This window comes from Chiloscyllium plagiosum, chromosome 6 (genome assembly GCF_004010195.1).
Source record: "Chiloscyllium plagiosum isolate BGI_BamShark_2017 chromosome 6, ASM401019v2, whole genome shotgun sequence".
Taxonomy (NCBI): Eukaryota; Metazoa; Chordata; class Chondrichthyes; order Orectolobiformes; family Hemiscylliidae; genus Chiloscyllium; species Chiloscyllium plagiosum.
In genome coordinates this window covers 96,836,277-96,845,460 of record NC_057715.1, presented here as the reverse complement: position 1 = coordinate 96,845,460, position 9,184 = coordinate 96,836,277, and positions in this window count along the sequence as shown.

Sequence of the window (9,184 nt, the reverse complement as noted above, 5' to 3'; positions counted from 1 at the left end):
AGAAGGAGGCCATCTGGTGTGTTCTGTGGTGGAACTGGTCCTCCTGGGAGCAGATATGGCAGAGGCAGAGGAATTGGGAATACAGGATAGCATTTTTGCAGGAGGTAGGGTGGGAAGAGGTGTAATCCAGATAGCTGTGGGAGTCGGTGGGCTTGTAAAAAATGTCAGTGTTAAGTCGGTCATCATTGATGGAGATGAAGAGGTCCAGAAAAGGGACGGAGATGTCAGAGATGGTCCAGGTGGATTTAAGGTCAGAGTGGAATGTGTTGGTGAAGTTGATGAACTGCTCAACCTATTCGCGGGAGCATGAGGTGGTGCCGGTGCAGTCACCAATGTAGCGAAGGAAGAGGTGGGGAGTGGTGCCAGTGTAACTACGGAAGATGGACTGTTCTACGTAACCAACAAAGAGACAGGCATAGCTGGGGACCATACGGGTGCCCATGGCTACCCCTTTCATCTGGAGGAAGTGGGAGGATTTGAAGGAGAAATTGTTAAGGGTGAAAACCAGTTCAGCCAAATGAATGAGAGTATCAGTGGAAGGGTAGTGTTGGGGACGTCAGGAGAGGAAGAAACGGAGGGCTTGGAGGCCCTGGTCATGGCAGGTGGAGGTGCAAAGGGATTGGTGAAGATGAGGCATTGGGGGCCAGGGAAACAGAAGTCTTGGAGGAGGTGGAGGGCGTGAGTGGTGTCCTTAATGTATGTGGGAAGTTCCTGGACTGGGGAGATAGGACAGTATCGAGGTAGGTGGAGATAAGTTTGGTGGGGCAGGAGCAGACTGAGACAATGGGTCAGCCGGGGTGGTCAGGCTTGTGGATATTGGGAAGGAGGTAGAATTGGGTGGTGCAGGGTTCCCGGACTATGGGTTTGGAAGCTGTGGGTGAGAGATCTCCTGAGGTGATGAGGTTGTGTATGGTCTGGGAGATGATGGCTTGCTTATGGGGTTGGGGTCATGGTCGAGGGGGTGGTAGGAGGAGGTGTCTTGAGTTGACGTCTGACTTCAGCGGTGTAGATGTCAGTGCACCAAACTACCACTGCATCCCTTTTATCCACTGGTTTGATGGTGAGGTTGGGATTGGAGCAGAGGGTTTGGAGGGCTGCGTGTTGTGAGGATGAGAGGTTGGAGTGGGGGAGGTGGGTAGACAGGTTGAGGTGGTTAATGTCTCGGCGGCAGTTGGAAATGAAGAGATCGAGGGCGGGTAACAGACTGGCATGGGGTATCCAGGTGGATGGAGTGTGTTGGACGCGAGTGAAGGGGTCCTCGGAAGATGGGCGTGAGTCCTGATTGAAAAAGTAAGCTTAGCGGCGGAGGCGGCGGAAGAAGTGTCACAACGCGTATTTACAGTCTCTGTCCCCCCAGGAGGCTTCTTTACCTTAAGCTCCCTAATCAAGTCTGCTTCATTGCATATCATCAAATCTAGAATTGCCTATGCCTTAGTGAGCTGCATCACAAGCTGCTCCAAAAAAACAGCTCTTGGACATTCCACAAATTCCTTTCTTGGGTCTGCTACTAACCTGATTTTCCCAATTCACCTACATATTGATTTAAGTTAGACACTTGTCTTTCCAATTCAGTGTTACTTCTGGGTTGATGAATTGCAAAGGCTGTGGAGCTGTTTTTTTTCTCTGAATCCTAAAATATCTAATGTAAGTCCTTTATTCAAAGAGGAAGGGAGACAGAGGTAAAAGAGGCTGATTAGTTTAACATGTGCCATAGGGAAGATGTTAAAAACTGTAATTAAAGACGTTATAGAAAGGCATGCAGAGAAATCCAAAGTAATCAAACAGACTCAGTGTGGTATTGAAAAAGGGACATCATCCTTAACCAACTTACTGGAAGTTTTTGAAGAGATAATAGACATTGTGGATAAAGGACACTCTGTGAATGTACTATACTTACTTCTTCTAATGCAAGAAAATTATTGTGGAAAATTAAAGCTCATTATGTAGGGTGTCACATTGGCAAGGATAGAGAGTGGCTAGCTCACAACAAACAGAGAATAGGCATAAGTGGTCATTTTGTGTTTGAGAAGATGTATTGACTTGTCTGCAACCAGACTTAGTGCCGGACTCTTAAATGTTTACAATTTGTATAAATTACTTGAATGAAGGGACCAAAAGTATGGTTGAAATATTTGGGTTTGACACAAAGACTGGTTGGAACTTCCTTGATCACTGCTTCATAAACATCAAAGACACCCATCACTCCATGCCCGTCCAACTTTGGAAAATCAGATCAGATCTGGAGCTGTGTTCCTCCTCCAATGTTACAAACAGAAGTTGAAAATGGGAGGATCCTTCACAAAAAGTAGTACAATGCTGGTCTGAGGCAGCCAAAGAACTTCTCCAGGACTGCTTCAACTGGACCATATTCAAGAATTTAGTAGACAACTAAATGAGTACGCCACCACCATCACGGACTTCATTAGCAAGTGTGTAGAGGAATGCATGTCAAAGAAGTCAATCTATGTGTTCCCCAATGGACACTTTGGATGAACTGGGAAATCCACGATATACTGAAGATCAGCCATGCAGCATTCAAGTTAGACGATCCAGATCTATACAGAAAATTCAGATATAACCTCTGCAAGGCCCAGAGATGCCAAGAGACAGTACCGGATCAGGTTAGAGGCCCAAATTAACGATATGGACACCTGCTGCCTTTAGCAAGGTCTACACAACATAACAGGATACAGAATGAAGCAGAGCAAGATAGCAGACAAAAACACATCCCTCCCTGATGCACTCAATGCTTTTTATGCTCTGTTTGAGCAGAATGCCAGTGGCATGATGTCACCTGTCCTGGATGCACCTGTTCCCTCTGTCACTGCTGCTTTTATCTGATCAGTCTTCCTGAGAGTAAACCCGAAGGAAGCAACAGGCCCAGATGGATACCCCACTAAGATCCTGTGCAGACCAGCTGACAGAGGTATTTGCTGACATCTTCAACCTTTCCTTGCTACAATCCGAAGTCAACATCTGCTTCAAGAAGATGACCATCGACCCAGTACCAAAGGAAACACATGCAATCTGCCTTAAAGACTACCTGAGTGGCTCTGACTTCCTTAATAATGAAATGCTTCGATAGGCTGTTCATGGCCCACGTCAACTCAAGCCTCCCAGCCTGTCTCGATCCCCTGCAATTTGCCTACCAGAGAAATAGGTCCACAGCAGATATCATTTCCATAGCCCTACACTCATCTTTGGAACATCTGGATAACAAGGATGCCTACATCCAGCTTCTACTCATCAACTACAGCTCTGCCTTCAACAACATAATCCCTCCCAGACTGGTCTCAAAACTCCGAGACCTAAGTCTTGGCTCTGCCCTCTGCAACTGGATCCTTGACTTCCTGACCCACATACCACAATCAGAGAAGATAGACAGCAGCACCTCCTCCATGATAATCCTCAACATTGGCTCTCTGCAAGGATGTGTTCTCAGTCCCCTAATGTATTCCTGTACACGCACGACTCTGTAGCCAAGTTCTGTACGAACACTGTCTGCAAGTTTGCTGACTACACCATAGTAGGTCAGATATCAAACAATGATGAGTCAGAATACAGGAAGGAGATAGAGGGCTTGGTGTCATGGTGCAGTGATAACAACCTGTCTCTCAATGTTGGCAAAACAAAGGAACTGATCATTGACCTCAGGAAGAAAGGAGGATGACACACCCCCATTTACATCAATGCAGCTGAGGTGGAGAGGGTCTAGAATGTTAAGTTCCTGGAGTGACAATAACTGACAATTTGCCTAGACCTCCCAAGTAGATATGATCGTCAAGAAGGCACAATAATGCCTCTTCTTCCTCAGGTGTCTTAGGAAATTCAGCTTGTCCATAAGGACCTTCACAAACCTTTACAAATGCACCATAGAAAGCATTCTATCTGGGTGCATAATTGCCAGATATAACAACTGTTGAGGACTGTAAGAAACTAGATAAAGTTGTGTACACAGCCCAGACCATCACCGAAGTCAATCTCCCATCCATCGACTCCATTTATACCTCTCATTGCTGCGGCAAGGCTGCCAACTTCATCAAACACCCCTCTCACATGGTAATGGTCTTTTCTAACCTCTTCCATCAGACAGAAGATACAGAAGCTTGAACACACACACACACACAAACACCAACAAATTCAAGAACAGCTTCTTCTCTGTTGTAATTAGACTGCTGAATGGACTTCTCTAACTTCAAATAATGTTGATCTTGTTAATGTTGATCTTGCTTTGTGCACCGCTTGTGCAACTGTAACCTTGTACATTTTGGTCTGTTTAAGCAGCCTATGACCTGTCTGTCCTTCTTTACTATGATCTGCCCGTACTGATCACAAAACAAAGCTTTACACTGTACTTAGGTACACGTGACTACAATAAATCAAATCAAAGCAAAAGTTGGGAAGAGACATTAGGAGGCTACAAAGGGACAGAGAAAGGTTAAGTAAATAAGCAAAGATGTAGCAAATGCAGTATAAAGTAGGAAAATGTGAGATTGTCCGTTTTAACGGGAGGATATGAAGACTGATTTGAATTGAATTAGCTGTCTGTCTCTGTGCTGTAAGAGTGTGAGGATTGTTCCACGTTATAACCTTACTTTCAAGGACTTTGTTTTCAGGTCACGACCTTTGGACAATTCACACAGGTCTGCTACACTAATGATGTTACATGAAACACCACTATCTATCTGATGCCACATCATTTGAAGCTTTCCTTCTATAGTCATCATTCTAACAGTCACAAACCATTGATCATCTTTAGACTTGGAGATTCAAACCACATTCATCATGAAATTTATTAGCTAGCATGTCTCCAGCAGAAATCTTCATTGGTTTGTTTTGCTTATTTCTAGTTAAGCACTTGCACGATAAAAGACTTGGCTTCTTGCTGTTAAAGCACAGCTTTCCCCTCATTGGACATGGTTCCTTTTCTTTAATGTGATGCCCATGTAACATTTATATCCTGCCCTCTGGCCTTGATCTTTCTGCTTTTTTTTTGTGCAATTGCTACTTTCTTGCTTTGAATATATTGCTCCCATTTAGATTAGGCTGACTCTCAATATAGTGCAAAGCATCATTGTTTTCCAGTTAATACACTCCAGCTGATGATTAACAATCTTAGCGTTTTGTTCATTTTAATAACTTTCTGGAAAGTACGTTTCCCTTCTTACTGCAGATGACCTGTCACTGAAGGATATACCATGCCTAAGACAATCTCATCTCTGCTGAGATCATTTTTCAATTGTCCAAATTGACAGGATCCAGCTAGATTTAGCAATGCAGTCATGCACTGATCAATAGTTTCCCTGTCCACTGAACTCCAATGTTGAACACATACTATTCATATGTTAAATTAATATAAAGTTCAAAGTGTTTCTTCAAAGTCTTCACAATTTCAGCAGTCTGGCCTTTCTGCTCCTCAGTGAGATCTAGGCTGCCATACCATGTGTAGTAATCATTTGCCGGGTAGCAGAGTTGCAACATATATCGGTTCAATTTTAAAAACAATTCTGCTGCTATTTCATACTTCTGTCACTGAGAGTGCAAACAAAATTGTTATATATCTCCTCTTACTTTCACGGTAGGGGGGATTAGAAAATTCCCTTCTATTTTGATCTCTAGTAATTCAAATTGCAGTTCACTGTTTCATTTTTTACCTCTTCCTTGCCATTTCTTTCAGTAACTGGCTTTTGGAAACTGGCTTCCAGGTGGCCACTTAACCAACCGTGCACTTTGGGTCTAGCAGTCATAATTCTGTTAGTTTCAAAATGGTTATGGAAAGGGATAAGTCTTCCATAATAATTAAAGTTTTTTTAACTGGAGTAAGGCAAATTTTAATGGTATGAGACAAGAACTTTCAAAAATTATTTGGAGTAGACTGTTCACTGGTAAAATGACATCTGACAAGTGGGAGGCTTTCAAGAGTGTAATGATGAAAGTTCGGAAACATTGTATTCTTATTAGAGTCAAGGGTAAGGTTGATAAGATTATGGAACAATGCATGAATAACAATATTGAGGTTCTAGGTAAAAACAAGGACTGCAGATGCTGGAAACCAGAGTCTAGATTACAGTGGTGCTGGAAAAGCACAGCAGGTCAGGTAGCATCCGAGGAGCAGGAAAATTGACGTATTGAGGTTCTAGTCAAGAATAAAAGAGAATCTTATTTTAGATACAGCTAACTTGGTTCAATTTAATCTCTTAATTAATACAAAGAGTGTAGGGCATTCTTAAGAAAGAAATCAGGAAGGTAAAGAAGGGATATGAGATAGTATTGCAGATAAAGTTAAGGATAATCCAGAGATTCTACAAATACATTAAGAACAAGAGGGTAACTAGAGAGAGGGTTGGGCACCTTAAAGATCAAGGAGATTGCCTTTGTGTTGAACCCCAGGAGATGGAGAGATACTAAATGAATATTTCATGTCAGTTTTTACTGTGGAGAAACAAATGGAGGCTAGACGACACAAAGAAATAAAGTTTGATATTTTAAAAATAGTTCACATTGCAGGAGGGGAAGTTTGCGAGGTCTTAAAGAATATAAAGGTGGATAAATTTCCATGATCTGATCTAATGCATCCCAGAACATTGTGGGAAGTAAGGGAGAAAATTGTGAGACTCTTTGCAGAAATATTTGCATCATCTATAACTATGGGTGAGGTGCCTGATGACTAGAGGGTGGCTAATGTTGTACCTTTGTTGAACAAAGGTTGTAAGGAGAAACCAGGGAACTATAGACCTGTGAGTCTGACTTTGGTTGTGGATAAATTGTTGGAGTTGATTATAAAAGATAGAATTTATGGATATTTAGAGAGGCAAAAATTGATTAAGAATAGTCAGCATTGGCTTTGTGCGAGGAAAATCATGTCTCACAAACTTGATTTGAGGAAGTTGCCAAAAGGATTGATGATGGCAGAGCAGTAGACATTGTTAACTTGGACTTTAGAAAAGCTTTGACAAAGTTCCGCATGGTAGACTAATCAGTACAGTTAGGTCACGTGGGATTCAGGGTGAGCCTGCCATTTGGATGCATAATTGGCCTAATGGCATCAGACAGAGAGTGGTAGTGGAGGGTTGCTTTTCAGACTGGAGGCCTGTCACCAGCTGAGTTCCCCAGGGATCAGTTCTGGATCCTCTTTTGGTTGTCATTTATATAAATGATTTGGATGAAAATGTAGAAGGCATGGTTAGTAAATTTGTGGATGACACCAAAATTGATGGCATAGTAGACAGTGAAGAAGGTTTTCTTAGATTACAAAGGGATCTTGATTAAATGGGTCAATTGGTTGAAAAATGGCAGATAGAGTTCAATTTGGATAAATATGGGGTATTGCATTTTGATACAATAAATAAAGGTCGGGCTTATACAATTAACAGTGGGGCCTTGGGTAGCGTTATAGATCAGAGGGACCTAGGGGTCAGGTACATAATTCTTTGAAGTTTGTGTCACATATAGACAGGGTGGTTAAAAAAACGCATTTAGAAGGCTTACTTTCAAGTAATGGTGCTCCCATGTATCTGAGAACCTTGTCTTTCTAGATAGACAGTTGTGAGTGTGGAATGTACTGTTTAAGCAGTCTTGGTGAATTTCTGCAGGACTCGTAGATGATACACATTACTGCGACTGAGCATCAGTGGTGGAGGGAGTGGATGTTTGAGGATGTGGTGCCAATCAAGTAGGATGCTTTATCCTGAATGGTTAGAGACAAAAAAAACTGCAGATGCTGGAATCCAAAGAAGACAGGCAGGAGACTGAAAGATCACTGCAAGCCAGGCAGCATCAGGAGGTGCAGAAATCAATGTTTTGGGTGTAGTCCTTCTTCAGGACATTACTGAAGAAGGGTTACACCTGAAACGTTTACTTCTGCACCTCTTGATACTGCCTGACTTGCTGTGTTCTTCCAGCCTCCTGCTTATCCTGAATGGTGTCACACCTTGAGTGTTGTTGGAGCTGCACTCATCCAGGCAATTGTGGAATATTCCATCACACCTTAATCTTCACTAGTAATATATTTAATTTAAGAAGAATATAGCTACATGCTAAAGAAAATTTAAAATCTTTGTTGCAGGGAACCAAGACTGCTTACAAAGATGGAAGCTGATTCATCCCTCTTTACTTGTTTGAGACAGATTGCAATGACTTATCCAATCCCTTTGTAAAGTACCCACATCTTGAATTACTAACAGATAGAGCATGGAGTCATACTGCATGGAAACAGACCCTTCGGTCCAACCAGTCCTTGCCGAACATAATCCCAGACTAACTAGTCCCAACTGCCTGTTCTGGCCCTTATCTCCCCAAACCTGTTATCTTCATGAACTTATCTGAACGTTTTTTAAATGTTGTAACTGTACCCACATCCATCACTTTTTGGAACCACCCTCTGTGTAAAATATTTGCCCCTCATGTCTTTTTTAAATCTTCTTCCTCTCACCTTGAAAATTGCCCTCTAGACTTCAAATTCCTCATCCTAGGGAAAAGCCAACTACTATTTACTCTATTTATGCCCCTCATTATTTTATACACTTCTACAAGGTTGCCTCTCAATCCAATCACATGAATAAATCTTCTAATCATATTAATGCTGTTGACTTTGAAATTACACTATTACTTGTCTATTATTTATAATATATTCTTTAATTTTAAATGTTTAATACCTCTGCAAAAATGGCAAATAGTGAAAGGCTATGTGCTATTGTCATGTTACGTGTTCAAATACTAATATTACCTTGGTATTTACAAGACCACTGTTTCCGCAATTCAACATGGAAACTAAATCAGAATCAGTTATAATCTCTACACAATGTTCAATCTAAGTGACCTCAATTATATCTTTTCTATCTCTCACAATCATAATTTAAAAATAATTTTCTTAGAATTCTAGCGTTCCTCTATGTAGACACCCTCAGCCCATGCCAGATAGTCATGTTGCAATAAGAAGTTATTCATAAAAGATCTCTTTGTAAAAAGAGATTCTTCATTCCCAGTTATCATGCAGTTCCTTTTCCAAATGTATGTTTTTGAGAATGGTGTTACTTGACTGTAAATTACACTTTCATTTTAAAGTGGCCTTAGCTGCAGTAATACTGAATAAAAATATTTCCCAATGGTTTAGCTGGCATAGCCTCACTACAATGCTATCTCAAGGTGACATTACCAGCAGTACTGATACAGGTATTATCTGAAG